Source organism: Struthio camelus, chromosome 10 (genome assembly GCF_040807025.1).
Source record: "Struthio camelus isolate bStrCam1 chromosome 10, bStrCam1.hap1, whole genome shotgun sequence".
NCBI lineage: Eukaryota > Metazoa > Chordata > Aves > Struthioniformes > Struthionidae > Struthio > Struthio camelus.
In genome coordinates this window covers 16,152,953-16,171,531 of record NC_090951.1, presented here as the reverse complement: position 1 = coordinate 16,171,531, position 18,579 = coordinate 16,152,953, and the positions used below count along the sequence as shown (strand labels likewise).

Here is an 18,579-nt window from a genome sequence, read left to right as displayed (position 1 = left end):
TCTGGTGAGGCTGTATCTGAAGTGCTATGTCCAGTGGTGAGCTCTCTAGTACAAGAGAGATAGACATCCTGGAGCAAGTCCATCATAGGGCTGCAAAGATTATTACAGGTTTGGAGTATCCGACATGTGAAGAGAGGCTGAGAGAGCTGGGATTGTTCAGCCTTCAGAAGAGAAGGCTCATTAGGTATCTTGTCAATATGTATAAATACCCGATGGGAGGAAGTAAAGAAGATGGAGCCAGACTCTTCTCAGTAGTATCCAGTGAAAGACAAGAGGCAATGGGCACAAACTGAAATATAAGGAATTCCATTTAAACATAGGGAAGAATTTTTTACTGTAAGGGTGATTGAACACTGGAAGAGGTTGGGCCCAGAGAGGTTATGGAGCCATCCTTGGAGATATTCCCAAAACCTGACTGGCGCTGTCCTGAGCGACTGCTTTAGTTGGCCCTGCTTTGAGCAGAGGGATCGGACTAGACAATCTTCAGAGGTCCCTTCCAGCTTCAGCTATTCTGTGATTCAATGACTCACTCTATAAGAATCTTTCAAAGGTGCTGCAAGGATTTGCTTATAAGGAGTTACACTGAATATAATATGCTTTGTTCTTCACTTGGAAGGAAACTTCTTTTCCTATCATAATAGAATGCAACTTTCTGGAGAAGGGTAGTTTACGTTAATCCTTTATATCCTAAACACGTAAAGCATATTTACTAACTAGTGACTTGTTCTAACTTCACCACAAGCTGGAGAAGCATTCAGCTGAGTACCTTCATCGGGTTCTGCTCATCAGTGCTAGAAACCAGTAGGAAAATTTGAAGTGTCATAATAATGGTTCAGCTGGAGAGAATCACAGAGGTATTTTATAAGGAAAGTTCACTTTGAATTGCTTCTAATACTGCTGCTTCAGTTTTTCTTCTCTTCAAAATAGGACTGAAAATGCTTACGTTCTAGGTGAGAAACTTCAGCGTGGTTTTATTAACTGATTCTCTGTTCAACATCACAGATTAATTAGGAGCTGTGATACTTGACATAAAGGGGCACATAGCATATTTCATTGCAATAAATCCTTCCTGAAATCTACATTGGTTCACTAGGATAGTTATTGTATTAGTAAATACTAAAAAATATTCCTAGTTACTAGGGAAATAATCAGTTAAGCTAATAAGCATATCCTTATATCGGCATCTCCTGCTCTTATTCTGCTCACAGAATCAGTGTGTGAGTCATCTCTGTTACACCCTTTTGCCAGACAGCAAAGTCATAAAGTGAGCTGTTGCTCCATTTGAGACAGTGGGAGTCTGATTTATAGAAGTTTTGAGTATCTAAAAAATCTACTTGAAGCCATTGCCCTAGGAAAAACCCCAAAACACCAGATTTCCTGTGTCTCAAATTTGATAAACCAGAAATGAAGGGTCTAAACTCAGAGATGTGTTTGCATAACTTGCTCTTCCTTATTTCCAGCCAAAGCACATCAATTTCAGGGAACGATTCTCTGCTAAAGGTTTCTGGAACTGGTCACACACACTTTTTTTTCTCTACAATGCTTGCTATATATAATATCCAAAACTGACTATTTCTCTTCCTTTGCAGGAACAGTCTTGAGCAACTACTAATAAACAAATAGACTATATTTGGTAACAAGCAGGAGGTCTAAGAATGGGGCATGTTTGAACTCCAGATTTTCAATGATTACTTGGTTTTAGGAAAACAGAAGTGGCAGCGCAAGCAGAGCAGGCAAGATGCGCTTGCGTGCCCTCTCAGTAAAGTGTGCCCTCTCAATAAATCTCATATATATGTAAAAGAAAATAATACTGATTCATAAATAATGACAGAAAAGGGTTTTGGAGGGGTTCAAAGACTGTAGAGTAAGTAAAATGTCTGGCAGAAAAGAGTGGGCAACTTCATGTGATTCACGTGGCAAAAAATAAACTGAAGTCATGCAGGACATCAGTTCAACTATCGATACCTTGAAAAAGTCATTATGTCAACTTTGTTGTTACTGCCTCCCTAGGCAAGTCATTCCCCTAATTTAAGAATAAATATGAATGGCCTTATCTTTAGCCCCTCTTTATCCCCTCTTTCTCCCCTCATTTTTGCTGGACTTCTTTTAAACTGATTCAAATAAGTAAAACTGGTTCCTTAGACCCAGGTAACAATAATAACGAAAGTCACATTGAGGAAATAAATATACAGTTACATTCTCATAAACTAGTCCAAAAACCATTAGTTGTGATACTAGTAAAAGGTGCATACTTCAGGGAAACAAATTCACAGTGAGTGAAGATTTGCCCTTTTGAAAAACTCAAGCATAGGACCAAAACATTCTTTCAGTTCTCAAAATAGGACTTCAGGAGTACTGAAACAGCCAGAGCTCTCTGTTGAGAAAAGGTATCATATACAGATTCTCTACACCTTTGAAGAAAGGGAAATACTTAAAATAAAAATGTAAATTTCCATAATTGCAACACAGTGTTTAGGCTGTGAGCGTACTACACAAATGGAAGTGATTATATATCCATGCATGTGCTTTGTAACAACATGCGATCTTCTTTAGTGAAAGTGTCCAGTGTTGTTCTACCAATTTAACCTGACTGAAATTTAAAACTTATTTCCGTACCATGAATTTACAAAGACATTACTTTGCATTTTTTCCTGGCTACCCACATGAAATAGATCCATCCCTGGCAACCACAAGTAGAGGGAAACTCCAATTTTTAATATTAGCAAGTAATTCAGAAGTACAAGATATTTTACTTTACAGAGCTTATATATTTTAGCAGTTGGTAATTTTTTAGAGCAAGGCTTCAAAGTCCTATGGAAGGAATGATGATGCCACCTTTTCATTATTTTTATGATCAAGCTTTAGCGTGTTGCAAGATATTTTGCTGAATTTATTTTGTAATCAATTTACAAATGAATGCAATACTGCAAAAGCAGCAGCCTTCTATCTCACTAATCCTTTATTCAGTCACTGAAAGATTTAGATCACTAATGAAAGTATACATGACTGGGAAAGACTATTCAAAACCATCCATTCCTTAATTTAAGATGCATTTTCAAAATGTGACTTTTTATTTTCAGATTATATTGACAGCACTCCCTTTTTGAAAAACCTAAATAAGGTCAATTAGCCTTGAATTAATCTCTTCAGACACGCACAAGTTAGCAAGATTTCCTTTTACTGAACTTCTTCGATAATCTTGGAGAGAGAGAAAAAAAAAACTAGTCAGTGCCTTCTGCATATGAAGTTTAAAAAGTTGTTATAACCACTAAAGGCCTATTTCTGTCTGTCCTGCTAGCTGGAAACCTGTGACAAAGCACCAACAGACCTAAGATACATACTCAGACTCAAAACTCAAGAAGTTTACCTTTCAGGACAAGGATTTTGTGCCCAGTCCATTCTAGAGATCGGGCTAGATGTAAATTTGGATTCCTCAAAAAACAGTGGTATTTGAGAAAGGGCTTTGGTCTAAGCCTGTCTGCTTGCGGCAGTTCAAATTCTGTTCAAGAGGTTAAGTTACAATAAAAAAAAAAAAAGGGTAACTTAAGAAAAGCATTTACAACAACTGAGTCTCTTAACACAGCCTTGAAAGCTGAGTTAGGGCTCCAATTCTTCAAGAATGTTATTGATGAAGTCAGGTGAAAATCTCTTCTTTTAGTTGAGTAGGCTTGCTGTGGATTTATCATTTCTTATATAAAATTATTATTAGTAGTAGTATTAATTAGCCACTCAATCCACAGTTAAAATTGGAATTAATACTACAGAAGAAGCCCTAACACAACACGCTCAGTATACTAAGGAGTGCACACAGTGGCGATCATTACTTCTGATCCAAAGGAAGAATTCTGACTGTGTATAGGTATGGTTCCTATAGCAAAGGAAAAGTTTTGTTCTAGGTCTATATGCTGTGGTTTGCAACAGTCAGTAAAACTGATCTGAAAAAGTGCAAAAACACAAAATAATAAATCTGTTCAAAACCATCTTAGGTGAACAAGATTCTTTTTCAGAAAAAAAACGAAGAGATAGGACCAAACTCTGCACTTTTAACACTGGAACACAAGAAAGTAGTAGACCATAAAAATACAGGCTGAAGGGAGCAGATCATAGAAGACATGCTACGTGCTGTTAAGATACTGAAGTATCCTGTAGCATACAGACCATGTCAGTGGGGAAAGCACAGCCCTTTATTTCCAGGGACTTCATCAAAATCTTTATTTGCCTTAGTGGGAATATAGAACCGGGCCTCTGAAATAGTTACTCCCTGTAGTGAACTGGCACATGATGAGTATAGATGGGAAAGCTGCACGATCTCATTCAGCATCATGCAGACAGGAGAAAAAGTTCTCCTTCCTGCTTAGAAGAGCAGAGCACTGACCCATTGCATATAAATTTACTTACCCATGCAACACCATATTTTTTCAGTTGCTTCCTGTCAATACTAAGGAAAATGAGGTTCAGTACCTTTCCCTGTGCCTTACTTTCCACGTACTATGAAAGTTCTTTAAGAATGATAAGAAGTGTTATATTGGACTACGTGTTAGTATTAAAAGGAATACTACTGATTTCTTCCATGTCTCCATCTCTAGTTTGATTCAATAAATGACTGATGCATCTAAAAATAGCCTCTCTATGCAGAACTTACCAATTATGTAAACAGTCAACTTTGTATAATTGGTTAACTGGGAAATGCGCCAAAATCTATTTTTGCAGAAATTCACTGGGACTGAGGAAAACAACTTTTTGACATCTCTTTTGCCTCTCAGTCAGGATTTGATCAGGGTCCTAGGTTGAAAAATATCCTACAAAATCTGACTGATACTCAGTGCTACACTCCTGTGCATATATTTACACTAAAGATCAACTTTTACAGAGTTTAGAAAAGACAATTTATGCAAAGTAAAATTTAGGTCACTTAATATTCTGTATTCATTTTGCCATTGTTGCACATATTTATTTTGAATAAAAGTTCTCTCTTCTTTGGAACTCCTTTCTCCTCCTGCTTGATACCTGGCAAAGTTACAAAGCTGCAAATGGGGGAAGAACATGTTTAAACAAATATAATCAAAACAGAATGATTTAATATGACAGATTATCCACAAAGAACCTGAAATTCAACACAAAGGATGCACTTCATTTTTATTCTGAGAATCACTTTCCACAGTAGTTCTGCAAGAAGCATTTGTTCCGCTGAAACTAATAGCAGTATAAGTGTAAAAGCTCTGATTTGTCAGGGTGGCAATTAGAGTCAAATATACTCACAGCTTCTGTGATTTGGATATCTGTCCACTAAAATGTGACCTGAGAACAGAAATGTATTTCATAAAGAGCATTGGACTTCCTTATATAATAATTTCCCATAGCAGAACTTAAAGAGGGGCACAACGCATCCTGCAGTTTATCTTAGGAAAGTGCAGTTCTTGCACAACATCTTGTCCAGGCATGTTTCTAAAGCCAGGTTTAACTCAAAGTACTGCTTTTTTTTCGTATTAATTCAGAGGGTTTATTTCTGAATTCCATGCACTGAGGATGAATTCTAACTTAATATCCTCTACCACAAATATCTTCCCAAATTTGAAAAGCAGAACAATGGCAAGGCATCTCTTCTTAAAAACGTGCTCATTTCCCACTCCACAGGTAGAATTATAACGCTGTTTGATGCCTGCAGGATGTCAATTAAAATAGATACAAAAAATACAAAATTATTCATAGAAGACAGAAAATGGGAAAAAATATCCTAGAGTTCTACAATCAAAGGAAGAGCAAAAGTTCATCGCATTGTGAGGTGGTAATTTAATGGATGTATTCTTGGTATTATCTGACTATCTGAGGATGGCAACACAGATCAAAAGAACACTTTTTTATTCATAAATTCTTTTCTAATTTCAGGTTAAGATTTAACAATACTCTTTTGCAAAAAAAAGCAAACTAATGTCTTACAAACACCACTGATGATTAACAAAATGCAAGACTTGCTAAAAGATCTGACCTCCCACTTGCTTGATGGACAGTTTTGTGACACCTGCATAAAGGGCACAGTCTCCTTTTCTCCAGTTCTAAGAACAGTTCTAAATGCACACAAAAGGACTCAGCCACAGCCTTTGGCAGTTTAAGTATACTCTGCTTGTCAGCACCATTGGCAATGTTTAACAGTCATCAGAAGGTGAGGTGCCAATGTCAGTACTATCTACTGAGTCTAACAGATAGGGATTCAGAAACTGCTGCGCAAAAGAGCTTCTCAAAAAAGGTATCATTTATATTTTTTGAAAAAAAGCTATTCCGCATAAAACTAAAAGGGATTGCAGAACGCAAATATGGAAGAAGAGGCTGTTCTTGAGCTGCTACATGTACAGTTTGGGAAATAAAGAGAGAAAGTCATGGCCTCCAGGATCACGCTTTGCTTGGCCAGTCAGCATGACTTATTGCATGTGCATACAGCGGAGGAACAAAACAGAAAATAAAATTACCTCATTGATTTCATTCTAGTGTATGTAAATAACATTATTGTCAGGTCTGCCCTTTCCAAAAGAAAAAAAGTTTTGTTCAATTTGCCAATCAGTTTTTTCTTAAATGCTTTTTATATTTCTCTGCTTCTCCACCCAAGACTCAGCAAACAGTAGCAAGATTAAAAGAAATTATATTTATTTTTTACTCTATTATTATATTGAGGATTTTCAAATAGCTTTTAAACTTTCTTTAAAAATTCTCTAGTTTCATTCCCACATGGTGATTTAGAAGAAAAGCTGTTGACAGATTTCAAGCATCTCCGTTTTACACTTCTGCTGATCAGAACTGTTAATATAAACTTAATTTTTCTGAGTATAATTTAAGTAAACAAAGCTCTAATCCAGTAGATATATGTGTCTCAATTATAAAATGAATATCATTTTGATAGTAAAAGAATCTGTACATCAGTAATTCGAGGGAAGAAAATACAATCTATAAACCTATGGATCAGTTTCAAGGGGGTTCATTTTTAAGCCAAAATCAGCCACTGTTTGTGAATGATTAAGAATATGCATCTGAGGAACAGTCACTTGAGGGCCGAAGCAATAACCAGTCTGTCAATCATCTTAACAAGCTTAAACAAATATTGATTTTGTATGTAGATGCATACAGTAAAATACACACACATTTAGAAACGTTAATAAAAATGTGATCCATTGCACTTTTCTCACTAAATACAAAATGCCAGTAATAATCTAAAGAATTCTAAGAAAATTGTTTGCTTGGCAAATCCATCCTCAACAGATCTGGAAATAAACCAAAGAGTTCCTTGATGTGCCATGGCATATCTGAACTAACAGACCAAATTAAAACACCAGCTACAATTAGAATTGTTGCAATTCAGTCTCTTTAGAGACGAGAAAAGCATATTGGATAAAAATAAAATTTTACTTAGATCATCTTTCAAGACAAACTGAAAAGTTTAAAAAGAGTACCTTCTCAAAGCTCATGAGTCTAAGTGACAGTCTTAGTAAGGAAAATATTATTTGCCATGTGCTTTATATCTCCAGCTAATCAAAGTGCAGTTTAATGTACATGAGTTTCAAATCTATCCTCTCAAAGTATTTCAGACTCCCTTAATAATCAGACCATCTTAATATTCCTAAACAAACACATCAGAAAAAGCTCCAGATCAAATGCTGAGGTTCTGCACAGTATAAACTACCAAAATTTTCAAGGACTGAATCACTAGTTATGATCTTATAAAAACCGAAGTACAGTTCAAACATTAGCCAAGACTCATATCTCATATCTTGCCACGGTCCCAGTTTAAACAACGGGCTACTTTTGTCTTTCTAAAGTTTTTTGGTTAGACTTAAGTTTGAGTGTGCACATTTTTATTCCCAGAAGCAAAATCAGCTTTCACAAATGGTAATATCAAATCAATCGCTATTGATACAATTAGATTAATCGTTTGAAGAGGGATCTTCAAGAATGGGCCTCAAAACTGATCTTCAAATATGATGTAAAATAAAAAAATAACAAAGAGATTAACCGTGATTGTAGACAGGGGCCAACTTCTCTACTAAACTGAACCTATACTTTTCCATAGGCTTTAGAAAAATTAGGTGGGTAAATAGATCAGAATTTGAAATTTGAAATTGAAATATACTATTAAATACACTCAAGAAAAATGAGTGAAATCACATTGCCATGCTGTGTAAAATAATCCATTAATCTATTGTGAAAGAAACTGTGCAAGTATGCATCAATACCGCTGCCTTACTTTTTTCAGAAGAGCAGACAGTCATAGATGTATTCATGAATTTTATATTTTACTGCCTGCATTTCAAATGTTTCAGTGCTTCCACAGTGAAATCACTTTTAAAATGCAAGTACAACAAAAAACATAGATTAAAAATGATGATAAAAAATAATAATAATTAATGTTCTGCAAGCCAACAAAATTACAATCAGATCATCAAAACCCAACAGAAATGTGAAGCCTTTTCTAATGAGGAGATTCAGAAAGCTGAATTATAAAGAAGATTCAAAATTATTATCTATAAAAACATAACCACATCTGTCATTAAAAGTAGTCTGCCTCTCTAGTCCCTGCTGTTATAAAACTGTGAGGGCTTTTTCATGCAGCGCGCATTTTTCCTTAAATAACATTTTCCATATTGCTTCTCTCCAGGTAACAAGGTAGCTAATGTTGTTGGATGAACATCCGATTTAGAGCAGACTAGGAATGACTCACTCAGAAGCAGAAATCTAGCAATCATAGAAGTGTACTAAGAGACTATCTTAACAGTAAGAAAGTTCTTAAATATACCTAACTGAAAATAAAATTAAAAACTCTCCCATGATAATTTAATTCGTAAAATGAAACAGTCAAGACAACAAAACTACAAGTATCTAAAGGACGCACTGAGGTCACAGAATAGGACTAGCATGTGCTCTTCACTTACACTTCAAAATAGTGTTACCGCTTCTTGGAATGTGACAATTTCAAGCACGGTAGCTCAAGCATTACATCCAGCTCAGAAAAATCTGACTAGTTGATAACAATCAAGAAGTCTGTTCCTCATGGTGTAACAGTTTCAGATAAATAAGATAAGAACCAAGATTTAAATATAAATATTTAAGGGCAATTCTCACTTTTACATGAATCAATGTAGCTCTTTCTTAACCAAATATAGAAACTTCTTAAATTACTGAGATCAAGACATTTGCTGTTGGTTAAAATGAGAGAAAGAAGAGGGGTTTAGTATGTGCTACAGCCAACGACGGTACACAACTGGCATTACTGGTAAGTTTTTTACCAGCACAAATTTAAACTTACCAGCAAGTATGCACTTCCTTCAGTACTTTCTAAAATAAATTTTGCACGAGCCAAAAAACCCTTCGTCACCACTGCCCCCCTCCAGAAACTTAGACAGCCAATAATGCAAATTAATGGTCAAGAAATGGAAGGTAATCACGCAAAGTCCAAGCCCTTTATTCTTCCATTGTCCTAGCACATACAATAACAAGAATGTTATAATAGATCTCCAGTCCTATCTTTCTCTTTTTCTCCTGCACCAGATTTGTCAACTTTTCAAAAGTGCCAGCTCAGAGAAGTGTATGTGGCAATGAATTTTTTTTCCCTTTCTCCGTTCCAATTTTTCCTGTCTTGGGGATAGTAATCAGAATGAAAATAGAAACTTGGAAAGGTAGGAAGAAAGGCACACTAAATTCTCAATATCCTCCATATTCTTGTATTCACAGGAAAGAAAAAAGAAACAGATAATTTTTTAAAGGAGTTTATAAACAATCTTAATGAAAAAGAAAAATATTTTCTATCAACAAAAACCAAAAAAGGGCCATTACAAGTTGCTCCAAAATTTTCAAATAAAAATTGAAAAGCTTTGTCATAGCTGAATTTCCCTTCGGTTTCTGACAGAAGATGTTAATCCTCGCAATACTTCTATTTCCTGAAGTCAGAAGAAATTATAAGGGTTTATTCAGGCTTAATTACAATACTCTAAATTTCTGATTTAATTTTCCAGCTAACAAGCTAGAAGTGCAGACATATTGTACAATAACTTAGTTTGCTTGCTCCTTACTATGTCAGAAGAAAGTTTCAGAAAAACACAATCAAAATAATAAAACATCCCACCGTGAGCTTTTGCAATTTTTATAAGAACTAGAAATGTATTTCTTCATGCATGGTTATCCAATGCGAAGAATAACACAGGAAAGTAGTACAAAATAATAACATTTTGTGCTGAGAGAAAGTATCCTTAAATTAGTTAAAAGAATCCCAACATCAAGAAACCAGAGATATACTTACACTTAAGGGGAAATCATAAAAGCACATGTAATTCTCTATTTATTATACTTGGGTATTATACTTCAGGTTTGGGATTTACGTTAGCTACTGTAAATTGCCTAATGCCATTTGATAGAAGCAACATACAATGTTCATTTAAAGACATAAGAAATCACGTGTTCAAGCTTATCAGAAAATCTTGCAGTAGAACACAGAGGGGGTATAGCCCATTATACGTTCATATACAACATAACCCTGATTTTCTCTCCACAAAACTTGTTTCTTCTTTCAGATTAATTTCAGATTATTACCTAATTAAGTAAAATGTCACAGTATTTTTCTGTCCTTGGTTGAATTCTAGCAGAATAGCAGGTTTCTACCATATATCAATAAGGTAGTCAAAGTCATTGTTAAATCATACTGGTTAGCTTATCACATAAAATAGAGTATATTACAGCAACATTCGGAGGTGGCTATTTCTTTTGAAATATACCTCTTGAAAAAAGGTATCAAAAGACTGACAAAAGCAGAGATTTTTTCCCTGTGACAACATTTAGTTTCGCTGAGTGTTGTTACTGCTACTGTTTCTAAGAGTCTCTAAATCTCAGCTTAACTGCTGTTATTGATCCTTAAGATCTGAAACATCAGCTCCTTAAGTGTCTTTTATATAAAACATTAAGGACATTGATATATTTGTTTTCTCTCCTACAGAAGTACATATAACTCTATCATCCTATACATCACCTTATACTGGCTTATTTCTAAAGATATGTGACAATTTACCTGCAGGACACTTGTTCCTAACTCATTAAGAGCGATCAGTAAACCCTGTGGTGTTCATTAAAAAGAATCTTCTGTACACAGCAGCAAAAATATTTCCTTGAACAATGGTTCAGCCACTGTAAGGTCAAAGAAATAGATAACAGATAGATGGAATGTAATCTCTATTGTATCTTTTTATCCTGAGTGCATCCTGGAGGCATAAGGGTTTGATTCATGCACGTTGTTTAGATTCACTCCGACCCTCTTGCCTAGTTTTTAATAATATTTATTTTGTGGGAGCTCATAAATTCTGAAATTTAGAAGAGAAGATGTCTGGTGAAGTAATGAGCCAAAATATGACAAAACATCAATCAAAGAAGCTGGTGACTTCTGACCCTTTCTGGGCTTGGTTTTATGACTTTCATATCTTTGAAGTTATGAAAAGGAGACAAGATATGACAGGTGCTGTGCTTGGAGAAACCACTTAGTCAATTTAATTCCAGTCACCTGTGAGTAACTCCAGACAACTACTTCAGCAAATTCAAAAGTACGCAGCTCCCTATTTTTCACAGTGGTAACCTGTAGACAATACAATAGCTTGGAGCTCTTCTCGGCTGTCTTTCGTTCAATCCATTGATTAAGTAAAGGATTTAAATAAAAGTGCAACACCATTACATTTCCACAGTGCAATATATCAAACACAAAATATCAATCAGAAAAACAGTTCAGAAGATGAAGAAATCTATATGCAATGCAAAGTGAGACTGTGTGAAGTCTTAAAATAGTACTACAGCTAGTTACTCCGGTATGACAGATGAAACATAATATATGGTTAAAAGATAAGCCAGATAAAGGAGAATAAAACCGAAAGAAAATGAATCCTCATATAGATCATAGGTCAGATCCTCAAGTAGGGCATTTTGGCATCATTAGAATTAATAACTCTCTGCTAGTTGTTCCAGATAAGGATACAGATGGAGAGTAATGCTAATTTTCAGCGCTAGAGCTTCTGAGGCTTGGTTGCCAAGACATTATACCTTACCAGGACTTCTCATGAAATATGTGGATACTTGGGAAACCTGAAGAAAAGAGTGAAGTTCTAATTCTTAAGATAATCAAGATTTTACTTTTACCAAGCAGGAGTTCTTGAATTTGTCTCTTAACAAGCCATATTGGATTTCTTTCTGAAGTTAGTGAGATCCTTTGATTTTCAGCAGCTAAAAAACTTGAGGGCCTTAGGGAAATAAGAATGTCATATATTCTTTTTGGGGGGGTTGGGTGTAAAGGTTTGGAGAAGAGTTGTTTGTGTGCGGAAACAAAGTTACTGGAGGAAAAGGCAACTGAGGTAGCCTGCTTGAAGTGGCATCCCGTAACAGTTGCAGGTAAACAACTGACAGACTGACATAATTACAGAGAAATAGAAATGTAGGCAATGATTTTTTAATTTTTTTTCATATTTGAACTGTTCCTACTTAATACAGCAGGGATAAGTTATAAAAGAAATCTACAGGTTTCAGAAATTAAAGTTCTGAAAGCTTGTGGTGTGTTATGTGAGGGTAAAGGAAGAAGGGAGAAAAGAAGAGGAGGAGGAAAGTACGTGTATGTCTTTTTGTGCCAATTTTCTCTCCTGCCTGAGGCTGCCACTTCGGTAATAATCTGAGCCTTATATTACACAGAAGGCTCAAGACTCTGTGAAAAGTTATGTACAATAAAATCTGAGAAATGTGTAGAGAGAACAGTATCTGTTAAACTTTTAGCCACAGTTGCGTTAAAACTAGCCATTCTGGTAGGAGCAGGTTAGTTGAAATGCAGAAAAATGGCACATTTGATTTTTGATTAAAAAAAGAGAGATAGAGAGAAAGAGAGATAGAGAGAAAGAGAAAGAAAGAAAGGGAAAGAGACAGAAAGAGAGAAAGAGAAAGAGAAAGAGAAAGAGAAAGAGAAAGAGAAAGAGAAAGAGAAAGAGAAAGAGAAAGAGAAAGAGAAAGAGAAAGAGATGAATCCTAGCCTGTAAATAGACCAACATTTGGAGCCTTTCCCCAGCTTTCAACTCTCTCAACAGATGAGAAATTTTCAACACTTCACAAGAAGTCTTACTCAACTGGAGTTTAAATCACATGTAATTCTGCAGAATGGAGCATAAATAGGCAGCATCTTAGGAATTAGGATGTTATAAGAAAATATGTATATTTCTTCTTTGAAATAAATGTTGGAGGGCCCATTTCTTGCAGAAGCCAGTAAAATATACAATGCTCTTAGAACCTTCAGTCATGTGTCAGCACTGATTTTTTTATGCACTGTCTGTACCCAGAAGAAAAAATAGTCCCTCTGCACTTACTTAGCTCACTGAGTAAATCTAACGACAAGGTGGAAGAATGTTCTCCTCGCATCACACATCAGAGGTCATTCACACTTAATGGATAGAATCTTTCCTCTTTCTGGTGCTAAGCTTCTCAGATGAAGCAGAGGAAAGATCAAAGCACAATGAGAATCAGATGAGCAGCAAGATGCAGGAGTTCCACTCCATTTATATCATCCTGTCTCTCAATACTATGAGCAAACTTCCCAGAAACAAATGCAGCCTACAGTGGAAGTGCACACTGAATTGTAAGATTACAAAGTTGGAACATGAGACCTTCATATACCAGCAGGAGGATGGGTGCCAAGTCTGGTCCTCACTCAACAGCAGGCAAAAAAATACTTGGGACAGGGAACCTCCCTCCTTGATCCTACTATGAAGGTACATGCTGGGAAAAGATAGTCCTCCTGAGCACTTTACAAGTTATTTCACAAAACATTCATTTGGATAGCAGAAGAAAAGGGATACAGAACAACCGTTACTCACCTTCTAGTAGAATTAAATATGCACCTATGAAATGTATATGGCAAATGCAATATTTATCATTACCACACTGCATTTGAACTTTTCTCATTTCCAACTTTAACACTGATTTTCTATATAGACATTTTGTATGTCTATATACATACACATAGATGTAGATAGAATAATATAGAGGCTATTTTTTGTCATTTATTATGCATCTTCTAACACAGAAAATGTTAATGGCTAACACAGAAAAAGATTATTGCATTAAGAAATCCATAGTGCAACCATATGAAAGCCTGCGAAAAACACAGTGATTGCTCAAATGTTGAATCCTTCAGTCATTACTATATAGGGAATGACCTTCTCTCTCACACTGTAAGCAACTTAAAAGGTCAATCTATTTTTCTGCATTGCCTCAGATGTTCATCTCCATTGTTTTGATTGCTCCTCAGTCTACAAACATTGGTCTCTAACAGCTCTCAGTGCACTTATCTGCAAAACCTAAGAGGGTTTAGCGTACACCCATTTATATACAGTCATAAGGCTGACAGCTACCACAAAGTTATAATCCCCAATTGTCTGTAGTAACTCCACAGTCATGAAATTCTTACAGACTTTCCAGTAATGCTGAATAGTTTACTTAACCTGAATATACAGCTCTCTACCCCAGATACAATGTATTCATGAAAAAGACACCTAAGATATTTGCACTCTAACAGAATTCCACTCAAAACTGCTAGCCTAACTAAAATGGTTTTGCTAAAACCAGATAACTCCTTTAGTTCCTAGCTAAGAATAAGCATTCAGTTTGTGTCTGATACAACTTCATTAAGGGCAATGGAAAAATTCCTTCAAAGGCTTCAAAGGCACTTGAACCTGGCCACAAGGACCAGACTGCTCTCAGCCTTGCAAAAATCATGGAGATGGGAGATTCAAGGCACCTTTCATCTGCTGACGAACCTACAACCAGAAAGAGAGAGAAATATCTCCTTACCAAAGGTGTTACAGCAATCAATTGCCTAATCAGAGCAATACAGAACCATATTGTACTCAGTCCTCTAATTTCACTAGGAGGACTGCTGTCACTATCCCATTCAAATCTGTATCATTAAAAGCTCTCTATTTGATTGCATGTTACCTGGACAACATCAATACATTCACAAGTTAGGAATACCATAATACATGGTTAGATTATACATACAGAAGGTGCTGGAGCAGGCGAGGTATATCCAGATTTCTCATGAAAGCGAAGTTAAAAACTGATATGTGATCTCAGCAAAATGAAAACTAGTAAGCTGCGTTTACTATACGCTTGCACTTGATTTTGCACAAGTATCAAGATATGGCTGTCATAACAATGCATTATTTATGAGACACATTTTGAGAAACACAGGTTCCAAAGCTGCACATAAAATAGCAGGAAAATGCTGGGCAATAGGCAATATTATGGATTCTTGTAATTCCTGATACAAGGAATTGTAGATTCAGTAAGAGAGCCATAATGCTTTCATAGGGTTAGGGTTAGGGTTAGGGTTAGGGTTAGGGTTAGGGTTAGGGTCATATACAACTGTGTATGAAAGACATACTTTCCAGCAAGTAAAATTTTGGCCCTGTAGGCAGGCAAAGTTCATCTGGGAGCTTTATTTTTAATGATGATATGAGACGGCATTGATCCAGCTAAATCACAGAACCTCCACATTGTAGCCTTATATGTATGAATCAGCTAGGACAAAAACTGAGATTCCTATTCTTGATATTCAGTCATAGGCAAAGTTGAAAGCAACTTCCTTTATACAGTCCAGGAAAAAAAAGTGCCCTTTTTTCCCAGCTGAAGTGCAAAAAAGGTAGAAGAGGGAGGAGAGGAAGAGAAGTGGGGAAGAGGGTCCCATACCATTGAGGTCAAGCACAAAACAGCAAGGTGGAATTCATAATGATTATTTTTAAACGTTCCAAAGACACTTTTTCCCTTCTTAAGATAGTTGAGGTGAGCATACAAGGATACAGAGTTCATGCTTAGTTCAGAGCTGCCTGGAACCAGGCATCTACATTTTCTTCTAGGTCAGATTAAGCTAATGTAATAAGGTAATGGAAAACCACTGATGGATCTTGGCTGAAGACATGGATGTCAAACTTCCTCTAAATAACAGAAACACTGCTTGACAGAGAAAGGTATTTGTTAGTGACCTTCCATCTACTACAGAGCACCTTGAGTTGTTTTGGCACAGTGACTTGCCATATGGAGTGATGTGTGACCTGTGTTAATTTTGTTCCTATCAAGACATTTTGTTCAGTTTCCACAGCGGTGCTGTGATGGGAATTATTGGCTACATATGGCAGCAGGGAGACATGAAAATTTGCAGCCTTTTTAGGCCATTTATAGCTATCTAAAAGAATTGATCATAACTTCATATTAGAATCCCAAGAGTTTCTTTCCCAGTATTAGTCTCTGGTACCAAAAAATTAGTCTTGTAGTACTAACAATAATATTGCTCAATTTACCAGTGACGAGACAACTAAGTTGCCCTTATAAATTTTTGTTTGCTTTTTTCTGATACAAAACATTTGAATATTCTGTTGTAACTATTATCTTAAACCTTAGGAACAGTTATTTTCTTTGATAAAGACTCTATTCCCCTACACTTGAGGAAACAACTATTCTAAAGGAAGTCGTTGATCAGCGCTTGTTTGTATTGGGCAAAGCTGTTTTGCTCAGTTTTGAATGCTGCCTCTTTTGTCTGTCTTTAGAACATAACCCTGAATGCAAATACATCTGTTTATACTGAATGACCACATTGGTCTTTCTCTATAACCTAGCTTGCTTCTGTTTCTTTCATCAGCATCAGCCTCCATTTTTGTAATATTCTCTTTGTGAAACTGTAATCTGTTTACCTCTGTTATTCCTCTAGCCACCTTCTCAGAGAAACTGAAGTGATACAGTCACCACTCTTGCTGCAGCAGCTTTCTCACCTGTGGCTCCTATATGCCATGAGCTTTCTACATCGTTCTCTCTCACCATCTACATCTATTGCAGGAATTCCTGAAGTGTGAACTGCAACACTAGCAAGTGGTATGTGAAAAGCAGAGCTGATGTTTTTTCTTCAGAGAAAACAAGCAGTAGCTTGTGATCGGCAATGATTATTGGCCTAGCAGCTGAATACCTTGTTTTGAAAACGTGCACTGCCCAGCATAGGAGTGGGAGATGCTGTTAGCACCACCAAGAAAACACAGTGCTGTCCTATTTCTGCAATTGCAATTGCCAAAGAAACTGTTTGAGAAGCCCATATCTACTAAGCCTTATTCGATTTAGACTCTCTATCCTTTCATTAAAGAAAACGAAATTTGGGATACTGTTTGCACAAGTAACACTAACTAGCAAAATTGTACCATCCTATATTTCACAGATGCATCAAAAAGCTAGACAGATAGTCTATCAAGAAATCAGTACACTATTCCTTAACAGTTGAGAGCTGGTGAATTTCAGAAAATCACTGATACTTTCATACAGAACACTACTGTCAATATCTTGACAGATTTACAAATTCTAGCTTATTTGATTCGGTACCTATATATTTTGATGACCAATGTTATTAAATAATTACTGCATTTGAAATACATTGTGCACTTTCCCTGGTCTCTTAAGATTAAAGAATATATTCCAACACAAAACAGAAGTCATTAAATGGAAAACATTGCTAAAGGGTACTCAACAGTATGATAGTTATGCATGACCACAGTAGTAAGGACTAATCTAAGATTTGACCTCTCAAGTTTTTGGCTGTATTACTTTCTTTCATAGTGATTTCTCTTTTCAGTGTCTAATTTAGCTCTAGTGCTACTCAGCTGAAGGCCTCTGCTTTCCAGCTAGTCCCAAGACTTTTTGTTGTCAAGACAAATAAATTCATGATATATAAAATAAAATTATAACAGTACTACTAATACGAGCTCTATTATTCAACAAGTTGTTTTTAAAGGCTAATAGATATATAGCTAAATTGTATGAAGAAGAAAGGATGCATACCTTGTAAGTAAATAAATAAAGTATGTGGGTGGCTCTGTTATTTGTCCCTCAGTGCAAACCCAGGGTCAAAAAAAACTGCTATCAAGCAGAAAAGAAATTGAAGTGAGATGCATGCATATGACTATAACATATAACAGGATTCTCTTTTAGATCATCTTTGGATTAAAGCTTTTTTCTGTTTCACAGGGGTGACTATGGGAATACTAAGGGAATTATTTGAAGATAATGAGTTTCATCTGGTCTGAAGCATTCTCATTAATACTGATGATATGCAAGTTGTAGAGAACTCATGTTGACTTTGAAAATTCTGGCTAAAATATGCAAAAACATGACGTAGAAAAAGCATGCTGAAATAAAGTTTTTGCTTGTATGAATTGCAATAGCACTGAAGTCAGCAGAACAATAGGCCTTATTTCCAAGTATTTTTACTTGTAAGCTAACCACATTTATTTTGAAAGTATGCCCACCATGTCACTACCTTATCTGTCACTGGATATGTGTTCAGTGATAGGAGGGACATGCCCAAATACTGAGCAAATGGGAATATGGAGAAGGGAAGTTATCTGGCTTGAAGCTCTCCACACACAGTAACAACCTGCCTATTTTGAGCATCTAGCAGGAAAATTTGGGTAAATACAGAATATTAAAAAATATCCTGTTTATCTAAGCAACCTGTGATGAACAATGCCACACATTCAAAGCGTTTTAAAATGA

At 36.0% G+C, this 18,579-nt stretch overlaps 1 long non-coding RNA gene across 1 annotated transcript in view; it reads right to left on the bottom strand.

The window, feature by feature from the left end:
* Positions 1-18,579, bottom strand: part of LOC138068463 (uncharacterized) — a 273,305-nt gene that overhangs the window by 164,324 nt on the left and 90,402 nt on the right. The window lies entirely within an intron of this gene.